Below are 21,227 nucleotides of genomic sequence, written 5' to 3'. Positions count from 1 at the left end.
CAATGGTCAGGAGGAATGTTCGACCATTCCTCTTTACAAAACTGTTTCAATTCAGGAATATTCTTGGGATGTCTGGTGTTAACTGTTCACATGCCACAGCATCTCAATCAGGTTGAGGTCAGGACTCTGACTGGGCCACTTCAGAAGGTGTATTTTCTTCTGTCGAAGCCATTCTGTTGTGGATCAACTTCTGTGTTTTGGGTCGTTGTCCTGTTGCATCACCCAACTGCTGTTGATCTTCAATTGGCAGACAGATAGCCTAACTATAACGATGTACGCTGAGAGTCGGGAAGCAAGTTCAGGGAGTGAACACATTTAATAAACGAACACAACAAGAAACACGACCAGCGCACCAACATGACACAGATACAGAAACAATGACGACTGGGGGAAAAAAACTAAGGGAGTGACATTTAAAGGGCAGGTAATCAAGGAGGTGATGAGTCCAGGTGAGTGTCATTATGTGCAGATGCACGTAACTCTGGTGACAGGTGTGCGCCATAACGAGCAGCCTGGTGACCTAGAGGCCGGAGAAGGAGCACACGCGACACTAATATTCTTCTGCAAAATGACTTGATAAACTTGGGAATTTGATGATAGCAAGCTGTCCAGTCCCTGAGGCAGCCCCAAACCATGATGCTCCCTCACCATATTTTACAGGTGGGATGAGGTTTTGATGTTGGTGCGCTGTGCCTTTTCTTCTCCACACATAGTGTTGTTTGTTCCGTCCAAACAACTTAACTGTAGTTTCCTCTGTCCACAGAATATTTTGCCAGTAGCGCTGTGGAGCATCCAGGTGCACTTTTGCAAACTTCAGATGTGCAGCAATGTTTTTTTTGGGACAGCAGTGGCTTCTTCCGTGGTTACCTCCCATGAACACCATTCTTGTTTAGTGTTTTACGTATCGTAGACTCGTCAACAGAGATGTTAGAATGTTCCATAGATTTCTGTATGTCTTTAGCTGACACTCTAGGATTCTTCTTAACCTCATTGAGCTTTCTGCGCTGTGCTTTTGCAGTCATCTTTGCAAGACAGACACTCCTAGGTAGAGTAGCAACAGTGCTTTCTCCATATATAGACTTTCTCCATATATAGACAATTTGTCTTACAGTGGACTGATGAACATCAAGGCTTTTAGAGATACTTTTATAACCTTTTCCAGCTTTATGCAAGTCAACAATTCTTCATCTTAGGTCTTCTGAGATCTATTTTGCTCAAGGCATGGTCCACACCAGGCAATGATTCTTGTGAATAGCAAATGCAACATTTTGTTTTTTTTAGGGCAAGGCAGCGCTAACCAACATCTCCAGTCTCGTCTCATTGATTGGACTCCAGGTTAGCTGACTCCTGACTCCAATTAGCTATTGGAGAAGTCATTAGCCTCGGGGTTCACATAATTTTCCCAACCTACACTGTGAATGTTGAAATGATGTATTCAATATAGACAAGCAAGTCATACAATGTCTGTCTATTGTTGTGACTTAGATGATGATCAGATCAAATTTGATGACTAATTTATGCAGAAATCCAAGTAACTCCAAAAGGTTCACATACTTTTTCTTGCCACTGTAATATACAGTGTTAACGTTAAAGATCACTATGTTTGATGTACAGTTACAAGATGACATGGCGTCATTACACTGGGTTGTTCTGAACAGAATGAGCCTATGTTTGTGGTATTGTGAAGAATTTTGTTGGGGTACACATCTGAATGCACTCGTGACTATTCTATGGGATCACCAAAATGGTGATCTGCTTCTCTGAATTGCTTTGTGAAAGCCTACCAATGTAACAATGCATTTTGTAACTTAGCCAGCCATGTTGGCAATAGAACACGCTTTCACAAATGTGGCACACCTGACCAGATTACAATTAATAATGGACTGTTTTTGGAACAACAGTAATTGTGCGATGGCGGGGATGGCAGGGATGTGTTCCAGAGAAAACGACTACAAGTCTGCTAGCTCTAGTTCGTCGACGACACAGCTAGGAGTGCTCCAAATAGCACATTATAGTTGACCTCTCACTCAATCCCTTGTCATTTTTTTGTTTGTTTTATATTGCACTTAGCCCAAATTTCCCATGAGTATTTTGTTATCGTGTTACTGAATGTATCCAGATTATTTTCAGATTTCGTTACCAACAAATGCAGTTAAGGTCAAATGCAAATAAAATCAACAATGTTTGGTATTCCGTCTTGTGTCAGATCAACTGTTTTGTCCTCCCCTTTAATCATTTTCTCCTGATCCCCAAACTGTTCCCTTTTGATTTATAACATTGTATACATATGCCTTTCATATTTATTCTCCAAGAAACATTTCAATTTAGCCCTATACAGTGCATTCGGAAAGTATTCAGACCCCTTCCCCATTTCCACATTTTGTTACATTACAGCCAAATTCTAAAATTGATTAAATGAAATGTTTTCCTCATCAATCTACACACAATAACCCATAATGACAAGGCAAAAACAGGTTTTAAGAAATGTTTTGCAAATGTATTAAAAATGCAAAAAAACATCAAAACCTTCTTTACAATAGTATTCAGACCCTTTGCTATAAGACTTGAAATTGCGCTCAGGTGCATCATGTTTCCGTTGATTATACTTGAGATGCTTCTACAACTTGATTGGAGTCAACCTGTGGTAATTTAATTGATTGGACATGATTTGGAAAGGCACAGACCTGTCTATATAAGGTCCGACAGTTGACAGTACATTTCAGAGCAAAAACCATTGAGGGAAAAAACCATTTAATCCATTTTAGCATAAAGCTGTAACGTAACAAAATGTCAAAGGGTTTGAATGCTTTCTGAAGACACTGTAGGTCAATTCTCACAATTTTAACAAAGAACCCTTAATAGGCCCTTTAATATTACATTAACTTATGATTGCAAAATGCTAGCACTGTACAAACTTGTGAACGGTGAACGAACCAAAGATAGTTTTCGATCATCCCAACCAGTAAAAGCAGTTCAGATGAACAACAGAGCCATCTCACTTAATTTTTTTTACAGTGCATTGCTGTGCAAATATGTGTCCTTTGTGCTTTGTGTTGTGAGTGACCATGGCTGTCTCTTCAGAGGGCCTCTTCCTGGACAGATGACCCCTCAGACAGCCCTGATTCATATCATCCTGGAGACCACAATGCTGCAGCAGCCTGAAGCCTCACCAGGACAGGGTTATATGGGGTTTTAGGTGTTGTGAAAGCTAAACATACCCGCTCTGTAGGCTACATACTATGGCAGTTCAATTCTGTATCATACATTGCATTGGCACCTAACTGCAGGAAAATATAGTGCTCTTATATGCCTCAGGGATATGTTTCATGTTAGCTGTGTTGTTAATCGGGTTACCAGCTAATTGGCAATCAATTTATCATGTACTGCATACACACCAATTATGGGTACATATTAGCGGTAAATATTAGGTTAATGGGAACTACTGCAGTTATTTAGTAGGGGAGAGTGGGGTAAGTTGAGCTATTACTATTATTTACATTCAGCATCACTCTGTCAATGGAAATACAGTATTCATTCTAACAAAGATATCTACATATATTTCAGGATGTTTGGTATCCCTGGAAATAATCTAAATTCATGTAAACCTTACAGTTTTGAAAACATAGCTTGTCCAAAAAAAGCTGGTTAAGTTGAGCCAGAGGACAGGGTAAGTTCAGCCGCCTACACATTTCTGTACTGAATGAAATGTTACCACTACTTTTTTCAAACCATGTCTATCTTTATTTCCCAAACACAATTCAACACAATCAGAAATCAGCATTGGAGAAATTGTTATAATTGTAAGCATCTTCTAACACTTGGTTAACATCTAACAAACACTTTGTACTTTTTTAAACACTTTTAACATAGGCCAGGCCCTGTTGTTACCCTATATCCCAGCGATAATGCCTTGCATTATGCCTGGGACGAAAACACTTCAATTTGCTAAACTTGCCATTGGTTCAACCATTGGATCAACTTACCCCAAGGCGAACATTGTGAATTTATTAGCCCACACAGCTACAAGGATGCACTTTCATGCTAGGTTTGGGACCTCATATTGAAGGTTATATAGAACCCAACTGATGTATAAAACAATAACTTTAAATTATCTACTTTGGTTTCGATAAAAACATAATGGAAACCTCTAGAATAAATTCATTTAACTTGGTGAAAATCTAACTTGCTTACCTCATTTTCCGTGGGGTTTATTACTTCACAGACTCCATGAATCAATGACCTCTTCCTAAATATTTGGTCAAATTATACATTTTGTGTATGGTTTCCTAAGAGAAAAGAGAAACCTGCACATTGCTCTTGCTAGTGTCACTGTTCTTTGTTAAGCTTTACATATCAGCCTCAAGGTTTCCTAGAAACAAGGGTGGCTCAACCGACCCCTTTGGCTCAACGTACCCAACTCTCCCCTACAGTCATAATCAGTACAGTCAAAATGCAGTTAGTTAGTAGTGTATAAGGTCATAATTAGTGTCCCCTGCTCAATTGACTTTCTATATGGTTGATCATTATGCAAACCAATTAAAAACCAGGTCAAAGGTGAATGGATAGGAGGATCCTGATTTAACATGGAAGCCAAATGAGTCATTTTTTGTGCTCCTGAGTCAGATCCTTTCCGAGATGGGGATACGTCCCGAATGGCATCCTATTCCCTATATATGCCGCACTACTTTGACCCGGGCCCACAGGGCTCTGGTCAGAAGTAGTGCACTATATAGGCAATAGGGTGCCATTTGGGACGCAACCATGATCTCTCGTAAGAGACAGGAAATGAGAGCTCTGCCAGACTCCAGGCCCAGATGATGAGACATCAGAGCTGTTGCTTTTCTGTATGGGGACTGGATTCTCAAGAGTCCCCTGAGCACCAATACAGATCAAGCCTGCTCATATCGAGTGACTATTATAGTACACATAGAACCAGGCTGCATGTTGCTGCTGCTGTGTGACGTGGGTTGTGAGACGCCCCGACCACCTGTAATGGAGTGTTGACAGATGGCTTCACTGCATCTTTGAAAGGAGCCCATCTGAAATCCATTGACGGTAAACCACAGCAATGCTGATTTGGCTGCAAATGAAAGCAGTTCACTTCCTGCAAACAGGCGATAAAAGTAGTGTGTCAGGTCCTCTGATCCTGGGCTTTTGGTTAGAGTACAACGGCTCAGAACCATCAGAGGAACCAGCTGAACTGGGAAGCAGGAAGCATCTAGTCAGGAAACTGGTGGTGGTAGTGGTACTACTGTATTGGTATTACTGTATACTGTATCCATATTATAGTTTGGGGCAATCTGACTCATTTAAAGCCATAGAAACATCCAAGGACAACCTCCGTAGGAGGCTTTAACCTTAAGGGACTTGGAACCTTTGAGGACATTTGAAGGTAAACGTCCCTAATTCCTTCGCAATTTACTTAAGACTTGACCTAAAGTCCAGTATTATACTATGTCCTACAAGTCATAAAATAAAACTATTATACCTTACTTAACCATAGCCATTTTGTTTCCCCCACAGGTATTCCCATACTTCACAATAACAGACTCCATGGTAATCGGGAGTGTTTAATGCTCTGCTTTCCAAGATTTCTTCAAGCATCTGGACTGAATGGTGACATAGTAGCTGAACTGAAACACCTTAATGACTGCAATATGACGGATTTATTGAGAGGCCATAACGCTTAGACTTCTGTTTGCAATAAGGACCCGGACTTTCTTGTTTATATTGGAACCGATGGCTTTGATGTGAATGAACACTAGCTCCACAATGCAATCATAAAAAGTAATATGGTTTTCTACTCAAAGTTCATCATCCAGAGGCTTGAGTAAGAGCAATCCTAACCAGAACCCCTGCGTTGCACTTTCAGTCTTTACAAAGAGCTCCAATCCCCCTAAATGAGGACAAAGCCCACGTTTTCCCATAAATACTTGAATTTGGGCCATTTAATGATGCCTGCTCAAATAGCCCCAAACCAAAGTAAATAGCCTTGATTGCTGGTTAATTTATTAGAGACAAGCGCCACACTGAGATCAAACAGGTCGTGCTCGCTTAGCACCTTCAGTGCAATGAATTTGCTGACCCCAATGCCCTCTGCATATTTCTATAAGGGGCATGGGAGGCCGGAAAGTAGTAACCCGGAGGAGAAAGTGGGGGTCGCTCTCACATGAGGTTTAGGTTTGTATGCTGCTCAGAGAAGCCTGTAAATCATCTAGATGCGAGGCTCTGTACTGCACAGTGGTTGGGAACAGGATCACCAGACAAACAGACTGACATCCAGGACAAGAAAGCTACGTATTCCCCATGGCCATGACAACCACTCTTCACATAACACACTACACTACAGAGAATGCAGTCATATGACTCAATTATGCACACACACTTAAAGCATGCATGCACGCGCACGCACACACACACACAGAGAGACACACACACACACAGAGACACACACACACACACACTTAGCATGGCCCTTTTATTGGGGGACTATCCCTAAGCCAAGGTGTGGCTTGTGTTTCATTACTGGGTTAGCCCTTCCTGAGAAAACACATGAATTTCACATGTGATCACGTGATTTTATGTTGAAGTTGATGTGATAACATGTGACATGTGAGCAGACGTGAAAACATGATCTCATGTGAATTTAATGTGACAACATGGGGATGCAACTGGCTGCCGCTAGCATTACATGCCAGTAACCTACTGTACCTTCACGGACTCTTCTGTTGACAATATTCAACATCACTTGCTAATTGGCAGCCTACTGTAGCAGCGGCAGCCTATGACAAAATTGCAAGTGTGGCTTACTGGAGGCGTGGCTTTCAGCTATCTCTTTTTTGGTCTGCCATGAGAGGGAATGTCATCCCAGTTATTGTGTTCCGTTGTATTGTGTTCACAAACACTAAGCTTGAACACTGTAAGGTTTCCAGCATTTATTTAAATGTTATGTAACTAACTTGCAGCTAGTTGACAGTAAGTTATTAAAAATGAAACATTAGCTTTCTATCGACTGGAAAATGCACAGTAACCTCTTAACAGTGCAGTTCTTGATTGTCGTACGTTTTTACAACGATTGCAGAACTGGTAGTGTCAAAAGAGGTGCTCAACCTCTATCAACGATAAACCACTTAAACTTGTATAACATTTCAACTGACAGTTGGCACAAATACAACATATTTTACACAGTGCCCTCAAATATGCAAATGTGCCCGGGCCAGCACATTTCTCCCACCCACATTTCAGTGCTGTAATGATTGTACCTTATATTGAATATATTGTGAAGAAAATGGACCATGTGAATTCTTCAAAGTAGCCACCTTTTGCCTTGATGACAGCTTTGCACAGCTTTGGCATTCTCTCAACCAGCTTCATGAGGAAGTCATCTGGAATGCATTTCAATTAACAGGTGTGCCTTGTTAAAAGTTCATTTGTGGAATTTCTTTCCTTTTTAATGCGTTTGAGCCAATCAGTTGTGTTGTGACAAGGTTGGGGTGGTATACAGAAGATAGCTCTATTTGGTAAAAGACCAAGTCCATATTATGGCAAGAACAGCTCAAATAAGCAAAGAAAAATGACAGTCAATCATTACAAGACATGAAGGTCAGTCAATGCAAAAAATGTCAAGAACTTTGAAGGTTTCTTCAAATGCAGTCGCGAAAACCATCAAGCGCTATGATGAAATTGGCTCTCATGAGGACCGCCACAGGAAAGGAAGACCCAGAGTTACCTCTGCTGCAGAAGATAAGTTCATTAGACTTAGAAATTGCAGCCTGCACAATTTTCTTCTTTTTTTATTGACGGATAGCCAGCGGCACACTACAACACTCAGACATAATTTACCAACAAAGCATTTGTGTTTAGTGATTCCACCAGTTCAGAGCCAGTAGGGATGTTCTCTTGATAAGTGTGTGAATTGGACCATTTTCCTGTCCAAATATAATGAGTACTTTTGGGTGTCAGGGAAAATGTATAGAGTAAAAAGTACATGATTTTCTTGAGGAAGGTAGTGAAGTAAAAGTTTCCAAAAAATGTAAATAATAAAGTAAAGTACAGATACTACTTAAGTAGTACTTTAAAGTATTTTTTACTTAACTAATTTACACCACTGTGAATGGATGATCTCCGCATGTGTGGTTCCAACCGTGAAGCATGGAGGAGGAGGTGTGATGTGGGGTACTTTAATGCTGACACTATTGGTGATTTATTTAGAATTTAAGGCACATTTAACCAGCATGGCTACCACAGCATTCTGCAGCGATACGCCATCCCATCTGGTTTGCGCTTAGTGGGACTATCATTTGTTTTTCAACAGGACAATGACCCAACAGACTTCCAGGCTGTGTATGGGCTATTTGACCAAGAAGGAGAGTGATGGAGTACTGCATCAGATGACCTGGCCTCCATAATCACCCGACCTCAACCCAGTTGAGATGGTTTGGGATGAGTTGGACCGCAAAGGGAAGGAAAAGCAGTCAACAAGTGCTCAGCATATGTGACAACTTCTTCAAGACTGTTGGTAAAGCATTCCATGTGAAGCTGGTTGAGAGAATGCCAAGAGTGTGCAAAGCTGTCATCAAGGCAAAGGGTGGCTACTTTGAAGAATATATATTTTGATTTGTTTAACACTTTCTTGGTTACTACATGATTCCATATGTGTTATTTCATGGTTTTGATGTCTTCACTATTATTCTACAATGTAGAAAATAGGCAAAATAAACAAAAACCCTTGAATGATTAGGTGTGTCCAAACATTTGACTGGTACTGTTATTGGTAACTAATAAGTATCTGGTGGCACTGCGGAGACTTTAATGTACTTCAGACCAAAAGGTTGTGAGTTCAAATCCTGAGAACCTTAATGTCAAGTGTCCCTGAGCACTGCTACTTTTTAGTTGGTGTTGTAAGATAATTGGACAACTATTGACTTTATTCTGGGCAACTTTTAGAAGTGCAGATATGCAGAAATGTATTCTTGCAATATATCTGTGGCCAATCTCTGACCTGTTGGCGTCGCAGGAAACCACATGATTTCACTTAGAAAATAACAATTTCACATATGAAATCATGTTTCAGGAACACCTCACATGTGAAATCATGATTGTCAACATGAAATCACATGGCTTTTGGAACACTTCCCTGGGATTTGAACTCACAACCTCTGGATTTGAGGTGCATGTATAGCATTCCCCTACACGTTCCTTACCTATAATATAGCTATGCTATTTCAGTTCCTATTCTCTCATAATCGATTTAATTGACTTATTTCAGCAATTTGAATGTTTTCTGTGTAGTTTTATAATGTTGGTGGGATTATTCTGTTACATTGTTAATCCTGAATCACTATGATATAATAGTTTTTCTTGAATTTTTTTTTTTTTAAAAGCTAAGATTCACTTTGAAGTTCAAAGTGTAAGAATACAGATGAAATCAGTTATTAATGCAGGCGTGGTGGCGTATGAGAAAAATATGGCATGCTGTGAACCAAGAGGTTGTAAGTTCAAACCCCAAGCGAGGACACAATGAAACATACACAACGCAGTCATGTGTGTCAAATGTGTATGCTAAAAGCACAGTGTGTATCATAACGCCACATTCTTGTTTTTACATGTGTAGTGTTCCAAAACCACGTTTTTTAACGTGATTCACATGATTTTACAGGTGAAATCGTGGTTTTCCGGAAGGGAGTTTAATAGGAAGGTTATGGGGGCTAAAATTCCCACACAGTAAATCATGAGGAAGGAAGGCTCTTTTGTTCCCAACATGAAATGGCACATTGTTAACCATATCCTGGGGCAGTGGATACAGAGAACATCTACAGGTCAGGAACGTGGCCAGCCTTTACCAGAATCTATCATCTTGACTCTCTCTGACAGTCCGTATACAGAACATTAGGCATGAGGATGATGCTGTTACAATACAAAATGTGGCCTCACATCACCATTAGGGATGCCAATACATATTGTCAAGCAGGCTACTATAGCATCGTCATAGCAGCAACTGTGGGGACCCCTTTAGCTCAAGGCATACAACAAATCACCTAGCAGTGAAGATCTGGGACGGTGGAAATTCCTCTTCAGCAGCTGCTGTGATGTGAACATTAATATGTTTGCCATATGTGGACATGAAGGGAAATCAACAGCACCTTGACAGCCTTGGAGAGCAATGCACATACCAAGCTGTATCACCTATTAATCTAGCCTACGAAAAGGGTTAACACAAATACAAAAGGTATGAATATTGTCCTTCGTGTAGCACATGTTCTGTATTGTCTGTCTACGTGTGTGTTGTCGTTAGATGTGGGTGAGTGTATCAGTCCGAGAGCATCAGTCATTCTCCTACTCCGGTCTACATCCCCCGCTGCCTCTAGACTTCTTTGTTCTTATTGGACCCCCCTCCCTTGGCTTCATTGAGACGTGATTGGTCGTCATCCCCGTTGAGGAAATGAATGATGCTGTCTTGCCTATTAACTCCTGTTATCAGAATGACTGTGAAAGGGCTGCTTGTGGATGGCTAGTTTGGCCATTATTTAGAGACGCCCTAAAAAGAATCAGCCACAGAGCATATCGGCAACCCTGTCTTCACTTCTGACTTGATGCTGAAAGATAGAACACATTTTCTTTAAAGCAGATTGACTCCCGTTTCATTAACAACTCACTTAAATCCAGACAATACGGATATCGAGTCAACAACAACTTAATGAAAGCATTTCACATGCATCTCACACATGTACTCAATAAATCTATAAATCATTGCAAATCGGTAATCCCTGTTTTATTGAAAATGTTTGATTTTTAAACCGGGGTTTCTCAGGCGACCTGGTTGGAAAACAGGTTGGAGAATCACCGTTTAATTACGTTGAATTACAACGGCTCGTCTCAGGACGCTAAAGTGATCATTGCAGAAGTCAGGGGTCGTGGTGAGCTGGTAACAAGCATCACGGTACATTACCCTTATCACTGGAAGTAATCACTTCGTACACTGGGGATGATTAGCCAGAGCACCAGCTATTGATTCAACCAGCAGTAGCATGGTGGCCTATATCGAAATCTTTTCTTTGTTCCAATGGCTGATGGAAAACCCATAATGGCCCTAATAAAGGCATGCATCATGGTGAAACACCATTGTTTAAATAATAAAGATCTTAAATCTACTTCCATTGTCCTTCAAGTGGCTGGATATCTTGCTCCCTTTTGTTTAAAGGCTGCCTATGGAAATCAACAAAACCTACTCTTGTAGCAAAATACCATGTACAGTAGGGCAAAAAAGCATTTAGTCAGCCACCAATTGTGCAAGTTCTCCCACTTAAAAAGATGAGAGAGGCCTGTACTTTTCATCATAGGTACACTTCAACTATGACAGACAAAATGAGAAAAAAATCCATAAAATACTCGTTACCTGTATTAATGGCACCTGTTTGAACTTGTTATCAGTATAAAAGACACCTGTCCACAACCTCAAACAGTCACACTCCAAACTCCACTATGGCCAAGACCAAAGAGCTGTCAAAGGACACCAGAAACAAAATTGTAGACCTGCACCAGGCTGGGAAGACTGAATTTGCAATAGGTAAGCTGCTTGGTTTGAAGAAATCAACTATATGAGCAATTATTAGGAAATGGAAGACATACAAGACCACTGATAATCTCCCTCGATCTGGGGCTCCACGCAAGATCTCACCCCGTGGGGTCAAAATGATCACAAGAACGGTGAGCAAAAATCCCAGAACCACACGGGGGGACCTAGTGAATGACCTGCAGAGAGCTGGTACCAAAGTAACAAACCCTACCATCAGTAACACACTACGCCGCCAGGGACTCAAATCCTGCAGTGCCAGACGTGTCCCCCTGCTTAAGCCAGTACATGTCCAGGCCCGTCTGAAGTTTGCTAGAGAGCATTTGGATGATCCAGAAGAAGATTGGGAGAATGTCATTTGGTCAGATGAAACCAAAATATAACTTTTTGGTAAAAACTCAACTCGTCGCGTTTGGAGGACAAAGAATGCTGAGTCGCATCCAAAGAACACCATACCTACTGTGAAGCATGGGGGTGAAAACATCATGCTTTGGGGCTGTTTTTCTGCAAAGGGACCAGGACGACTGATCCGTGTAAGGGAAAGAAGGAATGGGGCCATGTGTCGTGAGATTTTGAGTGAAAACCTCCTTCCATCAGCAAGGGCATTGAAGATGAAACGTGGCTGGGTTTTTCAGCAGCCACCATAGTCATAGACTGTTCTCTCTGCTACCGCCTGGCAAGCGGTGCTGGAGTGCCAAGTCTAGGTTTAAAGGGCTTCTTAACAGCTTCTACCCCCACACCATAAGACTCCTGAACAGCTAATCAAATGGCTACCCGGTCTATTTGCATTTACGCTGCTGCTGCTACTCTCTGTTTATTATCCATGCATAGTCACTTTACCTCTACCTACATGTACATATTACCTCAACTAACCTGTGCCCCCGCACATTGACTCTGTACCGGTACCACCTGTATATAGCCTCGCTACTGTTATTTTATTGTTGCTCCTGTCACGCTGGTATAAAGGATTTTGGAGACAGGCGTAGGAATACACAATAGGGGTTTTTAATACACCCAAAACAAACACGTATACAAAAACACTGGGCTGTACCCAAACAAAAGAGTGAGGGTAAACCTCGTTGAATGCCACGGGATGATACCTGTAATACACAATATATATAGCACGCAGCATAACAGCTGCACCAACACATAGGTACTAACACCACCAACGGACATGGGAACAATAATCGACAGCCCAATGGAAACCAAAGGGCACACTTATACAAATACAATCAGTGGGAATAGGGGTCAGGTGTGCGCAATGAAAGTTCCAGAGATATCCGTGACAGTACCCTAGCAGCGCAACGACACCGGCCTCGAGGGCGATCACAGGAACGCGGTGGGGGTCGATCAGGACCCGATGCAGCTGCCGAAGTTGCGTCGGTGGCGGCCGGGCCAGTTGCCACTGCCGTAGATGCGGCGGTGTCGGACGGACCAGTAGCAGTGGCATCGGACGGACCGGTTGTGGTGGCGTTGGACGGTTCAGTTGTAGCTGCTGAAGTTGCGGCGGCGCCGGATGGACCAGTCGCAGCTTTATTTGATTTGATTAACTGACCTTTCAGAAGTTAATTTTTTACACTAAAGGGTATTCCAACCTCATAGTGTGTAAAATAGTTTATTAGTTAGTAACTGGTAACTGGGTCCGACCCCCTTTGCCTCCAGAACAGCCTGTATTCTTCGGGGCGTGGAAACATTGCTCAATTGATATCAAAAGGACCTAACGTGTGCCAGGAACACATTTTCCACACCATTAAACCACCGCTACCAGCCTGACTCCGCCAGCAGCATGACACAACAGGAACCGGGATTTGTTAGACCAGCCTGTGTTTTTCCACTCCTCAATTGCCAGTGTTGGTGATTGCGAGCCGCTTCTTGTTTTTAGCTGATAGGAGTGGAAACCTGTGTGGTCGTCTGCCGCAAAAGCCCACCTGTGACAGGGACCGACAAGTTGGAGGCCATTCTGCACTCCACTGTTTTACTGCACCATTATTTTCTTGTTTGTGGCCTGCCTGTTAGCTTGCACGAGTCTTGCCATTCTCCTTCGACCTCTCATCAACAAGCTGTTTTCTCCCACTGGACTGCCGCTGACTGGATGCACAGGACTGCCGCTGACTGGATGCACAGGACTGCCGCTGGCTGGATGATATTTGTTTGTCGCACCATTCTCAGTAAACCCTTAGACACTGTCATGCGTGAAAATCCTAACGAAAATCGAACGTTCAATTGAACAGTAGCTGAATGCCTCGATGCCTGTCTGCCCTGCTTTCTCTAGCAAGCCATGCCCACATGACTCACTGTCTGTAGGAGTGAACCATTTTCGTGAACGGGGAGTTGTACCTAATAAACTGGCCAATGAGTGTATAAAAAACACTGGCAAATAGTGATGTCACTCACAAGCTCATCTCAATATTCTTTGCCCTGTTCATTGACACAGAACACACAGTATGGGCTGGGTTGAACTCCCATCGGATCTGGTCAAGTGACATATAGCGCCTTGCAAAAGTATTCATCCCCCTCAGCGTTTTTTCCTATTTTGTTGCATTACAACCTGTAATTTAAATGGATTTTATTTGGATTTCATGTAATGGACATACACAAAATAGTACATATTGGTGAAGTGAAATGAAAAAAAAAGTACAACGGAAAAGTGGTGCGTGCGTATGTATGTATTCACCCCCTTTGCTATAAAGCCCCTGAATAAGATCTGGTGCAACCAATGTCCTTCAAAAGTCACATAATTAGTTAAATAAAGTCCACCTGTGTGCAATCTAAGTGTCACATGGTCTGTCATATGATCTCAGTATATATACACCTGTTCTGAAAGGCCCCAGAGTCTGCAACACCACTAAGCAAGGGGCACCACCCCTTGCTTAGTGGTGTTGCAGACTCTGTGGTATTCTGGCCTCACAGAGCAAGCGCCACCATGAAGACCAAGGAGCTTTCCAAACAGGTCAGGGACAAATTTGTGGAGAACTACAGATCAGGATTGGGTTATACAAAAATATCCGAAACTTTGAACATCCAACGGAGCATCATTAAATCCATTATTAAAAAAGGAAAGAATATGTGACCACAACAAATCTGCCAAGAGAGGGCCGCCATCAAAACTCACGGACCAGGCAAGGAGGGCATTAATCAGAGAGGCAAAAAAGAAACCAAAGATAAACCCTGAAGGAGATGCAAAGCTCCACAGCAGAGATTGGTGTATCTGTCCATAGGACCACTTTAAGCTGTACACTCCACGGTCTGGGCTTTACGGAAGAGAGGCCAGAAAAAAAGCCATTGCTTAACGACAAAAAATAAGCAAACACGTTTAAGTTCGCCAAAAGGCATGTGGGAGACTCCCCAAACATATGGAAGAAGGTACTCTGGTCAGATGAGACAAAAAATGTTGCTTTTTGCTCCTGGGTGGCGCAGTGGTTAAGGGCGCTGTACTAAGGGCGCCCTTAACAGGTGCGCTGTACTGCAGCACCTGCTGTGCCACCAGATGCTCTGGGTTCGCGCCCAGTCTCTGTTGTAACCGGCCGCGACCGGGAGGTCTGTGGGGCGACACACAATTGGAATAGCGTCATCCGGGTTAGGGAGGGTTTGGCCGGTAGGGATATCCTTGTTTCATCGCACACCAGCAACTCCTGTGGCGGGCCGGGCACAGTGCATGCTAACCAAGGTTGCCAGGTGCATGGTGTTTCCTCCAACACATTGGTGCGGCTGGCTTCCGGGTTGGATGCGCGCTGTGTTAAGAAGCAGTGCGGCTTGGTTGGGTTGTGTATTGGAGGACGCACTTTCAACCTTCGTCTCTCCTGAGCCCATATGGGAGTTGTAGCGATGAGACAAGATAGCTACTAACAATTGGATTCCACGAAATTGGGGAGAAAAAGGGGGGAGAAAATTCAACCCCAAAAAATGTTGCTTTTTAGCCATCAAGGAAAATGCGCAAACCCAACACCTCGCATCACCCCGAGAACATCATCCCCACAGTGAAGCATGGTGGTGGCAACATCATGCTGTGGGGATGTTTCTTCAGCAGGGACTGGGAAACTGGTCAGAATTGAAGGAATAATGGATGGTGCTAAATACAGGGAAATTCTTGAGGGAAACCTGTTTCTGTCTTCAAGAGATTTGAGAGGTTCACCTTCCAGCAAGACAATGACCCTAAGCATACTGCTAAAGCAACACTCGAGTGGTTTGAGGGGAAACATTTAAATGTCTTTGAATGGCCTTGTAAAAGCCCAGACCTCAATCCAATTGAGAATCTGTGGTATGACTTAAATATTGCTGTACAGCAGCGGAACCCATCCAACTTGAAGGAGCTGGAGCAGTTCTGCATTGAAGAATGGGCAAACATCCCAGTGGCTAGATGTGCCAAGCTTATAGAGACAGACCCCAAGAGACTTGCAGCTGTAATTGCTGCAAAAGGTGGCTGGGTGAATAGGTATGCACGCTCAAGCTTTCTGTTTTGTTTATCTTGTTTCTTGTTTGTTTCACAAGAAAAAATATTTTGCATCTTCAAAGTGGTAGACATGTTGTGTAAATCAAACAATTTACAAACCCCACAAAAATCTATTTTAATTCCAGGTTGTAAGGCATCAAAATCGGAAAAATGTAAAGGGGGGTGAATACTTTTGCAAGCCACTGTATGATATATACTACAAGTATGCCCTGGAGTAAGACCTTTCAGCGCTGGTCCCTTTTCACACATATTGGGCTGTGGTATTCTGGCCTCAGAGAGACGTTAAACCTGGTCCTTATTGTTGATCTAGTGAACCGGAGACCATCACTGGATCCAGGGACTGACCTCTGTTGAACTAGAATTTTATGTTGAGACATCTATCCCTGAGTTATGTGAAAAGATCTAATGTCATTGGTCAAAAGACCAATTTGAGGGGAAAAAAAAACAGAATTGGGGTGCCTGTCTAAACGCAGCCATGGTGTGGCAGGTGAGGGTGGAAGAGGAGGTGGAGGGATATACGATATACTGTATATGAGTCCTGGGTATGAGGGGGCCCTACCAGGAATCATGCCAGGCACACCGCCCTGGCACACCGCCTAACAGTTCAACAGCAGCAATACCAAAGGTCACAGTGGAATGTGTACAACCGTAACGTTAGCTGAAAGGAGAGTGTAATCCCAAACCAAACGTGCCCGTCGTATATCACCTATCTGAGGCTCGGAGCGTAATCGAGGAGGGATCTTGTACATGGGGACAGAAGCTGGCTAGGCGTGGCTGATAATCTTCCTGATGATCTGGTCCTGTATTCAAAAAGAGTCTTCTCATTCGGAGTGCTGATCTCGCATCAGTTTACCCTTTTAGATTAATGAATGCGATTATAAGGAGAAGGAGCACCTGATCCTAGACCAGCACTTCTAGACACTATTTAAGCAAGCCCTGAACTAGTGCTACGGCAGAGCAGAGAGAGGAGAGCTGTAGCATAAATGTAAGGATGTCGAAGGTAGGAAGGTTTTCATTAATGCCGCCCAGTGTGCTGATGAGATCTGAGGGTAGCTGTTCTCTCATTGATCTGTCTGTATTTCACCATGCTCTCAGTCCCCAGTGCCCTGTAGCAGGAGATTGAGAGTGACATCAGTGCAAACTACCGGGGTCCTGAATGCTCTCTAATGGAAATACTGTTTAGTGAGTAGCAGAGGAGCACATCAAGGTTAAAAGCCTGGTGTCTCTGAGGGAGAACAAAGATTCAGGAAGTAGGAACTGGGGATTAAGAGGTGAAGGTTTGTGTCCACTTCAATGCCATGGTGATGGCACGTGAAGTGACTGCGAAGAGACATGCCACTTCCGTTTCTCCCGATTCTCATCCATCCTTATACTCTGCATTTACCTTAGTGGTTCACACACATACCTGTTGTGAAAGTAAGCTGTCAATCAGGATTTGCAGGGAGTCGCTTATATTTCACCCATTTCACATTTGTCGACATTGAGATTATGTGCTGCTCCTGAAATTATGTGGAGGTGTACGTTTTGAAATTTTGAAAATACTTATCCATCGATTAATGTTGGTGTGAACAAACAAAGAAACCACCATGGAAGGGAAATAACAAAACTATTTAATGCACAAGAGCTCCATATGAAGCCAATAACAGTACAGTGCTGTATGAGCCCCTGTAGCCATACAGTAGCCAGCCCTACAGTATGCATCACGCCATCTAGATTACAATGTAGCCCAGACACAACATGCCCTCCACTCAACCCACCCTCTCAAAAAGCCCATTATATCAAAGTGCAATGCCCCGGAGAGGTATATATATTGAATGAGAAAAGCTTTGAGGAGAATGAGACAGGGCATTCACATCCTTGCTGTACTTACAGTGTAATCTACCCTCTTAGAGCCATGTAGCACATGACTGGTAAAACAACACACAGCTTGGGGTATATAGGAAAGGGTACTGGGGGTACCCAAAGATGGAGCACCAGGCCTTTAAATAGGTCGACCTAACATAAAATGCCAGCTGCGGAAATGCCATCCATATCATTCATCTACCTTTATTGGCAAGATTCTTGCCCCGGACACATCAAACAGCTAGACTGGATGATTTCAACATTCCCTAAAGTATTTTACTGTACTTTAGCTGCACATCTGCCTCATTGATCCGCTTTGACTCTACCACTGAACTGCGAGGTTAAGGTACTGTCAGGGTTGGGGAGTAAAAAAACGATAACTGTAATCCGTTACATTACCAGCAAAAATATTGTAATCAGATTACAGCTACTTCTGAAAAACTAAATGATTACTTTGAGGATTACCATCTCTGTTTTCCCAATGACATTCAAATCAGCATTGAAAAAAGGCGCAAGTTCAAGTTTGTTCCACCTGAGAGAGTCTGACCACAAGTCAAAGACCACTATGATAACACACCAAATGGGTTTGGTGGATCGCGGGAAAAGAGCAGGAATAGGCTTTTCTAGGCTACAGTCCAATGTCTTCCAATGGTGCGACTGCTGTCGGCCAAAGATGATCCAACTTGAATAAAGGTTTGGAGGTGAGGATGACAGCAGTGGTGTCGTCTACGGCGATACAGATATCACTTATTATTGATCTCTACATAAAGCATTGATGTGAATCACACTGCTGATCTCTCATTTAGATATTTGTGCCTTACGGATTGTGGTTGTTGTGGATGGCTGCTCACAAATCTAAATGTGTATTTGAACCCAATAATGGTTGAATTCAAGAATTTTAAGCTGCCAATCAATCATTGCTGGGTGTATCACAAGCGTCCGTGATTGGGAGTCCCATAGGGCGGCGCGCAATTGGCCCAGCTTTTTCCAGGTTTGGCCGGTGTAGGCCGTCGTTGTAAATAAGTATTTGTTCGTAACTGACTTGCCTAGTTAAATAAAGGTTAAATTTGACAAATAATAATAATAATAAAAAAGGTATATATATTTTGAGACCAGTTCACAGCCAGTGAAAAATGGACTCTTGCAACAGCTGCATAGTGCGGATCCCAGCCTATGGAATAAAAGTGGTGCTAATTCATGCTGATAAAAAAAACATAGGCCTAATAGACACATGCTCAAACCCGCACTCTTTTCATAGATTTAAAGGGGCAATCTGTAGTTGCTACATCCATTTTTGGATGAGTAGCTGTGTCCAAACTTTTGACTGTTAGTGTATGTTTGTTTTGAAATAACATTCTTAAAATGTTCTCTGAACGTTAATAACGTTTTCATGTTGGTTTTATGGAACGTTTTCTTAATGTTCTGAGAACATAACTTTAAATAGAATCATGAGAAAACCTGAAGAAAATGTAATGCTGAAGTACTGAAATTCACACAGAGGAATGTGGTTTCTTAAAGTTCTCTGAACGTTCTAAGAACATGATTATTAATAGAACCATGAGAAAACTTGCAGAAAACGTTATGCTGAAGTACTGAAATTCCCACAGAAGAACGTTGTTTCTTAACGTTGGAACAATTTGAGAACATGACTTTAAAAAGAACCAAGAGGAAACCTTTAGGGAACTGAAGTACTAAAATTCCCACAAAATAACGTTGTTTCTTAAATTTTTCGGGAACTATTTGAGAACATTCCCAATGTCAAACAAGTTGGATAACGTTCCTAGAACATTACTCAAATTGAAATTACAGTTCCTCATATGTGCTGAGAATGTTCCAAAGTAAAGCAACAATACTGCAACATTCCCAGAAACTTGTGGGAAGGGGTGTATGCAAAATAACTAGGGGACAAGGATATCCCTACCGGCCAAACCCTCCCTAACGAAGCTAGGCCAATCGTGCATCGTCCCACGGACCTCCCGGTCGCGGCCGGCTGCGACAGAGCCTGGGCGCAAACCCAGAGTCTCTGGTGGCCCAGCTAGCGCTGCGATGCAGTGCCCGAGACCACTGCGCCACCCGGGAGGCCCATTTGACTATGTTAAAATGAATTGGTGACAGACAGACTGATCAGTAATGTTATGTGGTAAACATACAACGTACATCACCTCGTGTGCCCATTACCATGAATGGTCTGGGAACACGACTTTATTGCCATTAACACAGAGACAAGTGGTAATTATAGCATGTCACTTCTGTCATAACACCCCAATAAAGACTGACAGCACCATGCCATCCAACCTTAGCATGTCTGCGTCCCAAATAGAACCCTAAGTGCACTATATAGGGAATAGGATGCCATTTGAGACAACCCATAGGATGCCATTTGAGACAACCCATGGAGCTATCCTATTGGCCCTGTCTAAAATGTGCCCATGCTGCTCCGCCTAACGACAGACGCCACAATTAACACTCAGTAGCATGGGGGTGTTTATTGGCTGTTGGCATTCTATCTCCCCTCACAGTAGACACCCACCCATGCCCAGCTGACCCTCTTCTCTACATATGGGAGCTCAGAGCTGGTTTAGTCTAGCACCTTCACCAGTACCCTCAAAAACACAGGCTTCCTCCCAAACAGCACCCTATATGGGGCACTACTTTTACATTTTGGCAGACACTCCTATCCAGTGCAACTAGGGTTGAAGTTGCTTTGTTCAAGGGCACATAGACAGATTTTTTACCTAGTCAGCATGAGGTTTCAAACCAGCAACCTTTCCTTTCTAGCAGGACATGAGTAGGTAGCGAAGCTTGTACTGTAAAGATGGGTTGTGTTTGGGACACTACCATGCTTTAAACATGAAGACATGTGGGTTAGCTAGAATCATGCAGAGTGTAATCTACAGGATGTATTTCCTCCAAGTGTTTTTGTTGTTGGTGTGTGTGTGTGTGTGAGAGAGAGAGAGAGAGAGAGAGAGAGAGAGAGAGAGAGAGAGAGAGAGAGATACATGTATATATATATATATCAAAAAGTTGACCAACTGGAGACATTTTGTTAGTCACCACAAGGTCAAATGCTATTTCTAGGGGGTTTAGGGTTAAGGTTAGTGTTAGAATTACGTTTAGGTTAGGTTTTTGGGTTAAGGTTAGGGTAAGAGTATGGGTTAGGGTTAGGGAAAATAGTATTTTGAATGGGACTGAATTGTGTGTCCCCACAAGGTTAGCTGCATAAGACTGTGTGTGTGTGAATGTGTGTGTGTGTGTGTGTAATCTACAGGATGCATTTCCTCCCTGTCGTATGTGCGCGTGCCTGTGTGCCTGTGTGCCTGTGTGTGTGTTCTTAAAGCTCATTGGGTCACATCAGGAGGCAGC

General features: G+C 42.7%; 1 long non-coding RNA gene across 1 annotated transcript; it reads left to right on the top strand.

Moving 5' to 3' along the window:
* Positions 1-507: 507 nt before the first annotated feature.
* On the top strand, positions 508-2,188 carry LOC127916190 (uncharacterized). The gene is made up of 2 exons (XR_008093800.1): positions 508-660; positions 764-2,188. It is a non-coding gene; the product is annotated as an uncharacterized LOC127916190 (long non-coding RNA).
* Positions 2,189-21,227: the final 19,039 nt, after the last annotated feature.

Source organism: Oncorhynchus keta, chromosome 4, assembly GCF_023373465.1.
Source record: "Oncorhynchus keta strain PuntledgeMale-10-30-2019 chromosome 4, Oket_V2, whole genome shotgun sequence".
NCBI lineage: Eukaryota > Metazoa > Chordata > Actinopteri > Salmoniformes > Salmonidae > Oncorhynchus > Oncorhynchus keta.
The sequence above is the reverse complement of the archived record's forward strand: the minus strand, read 5'-3'. Positions and strand labels throughout refer to the sequence as shown.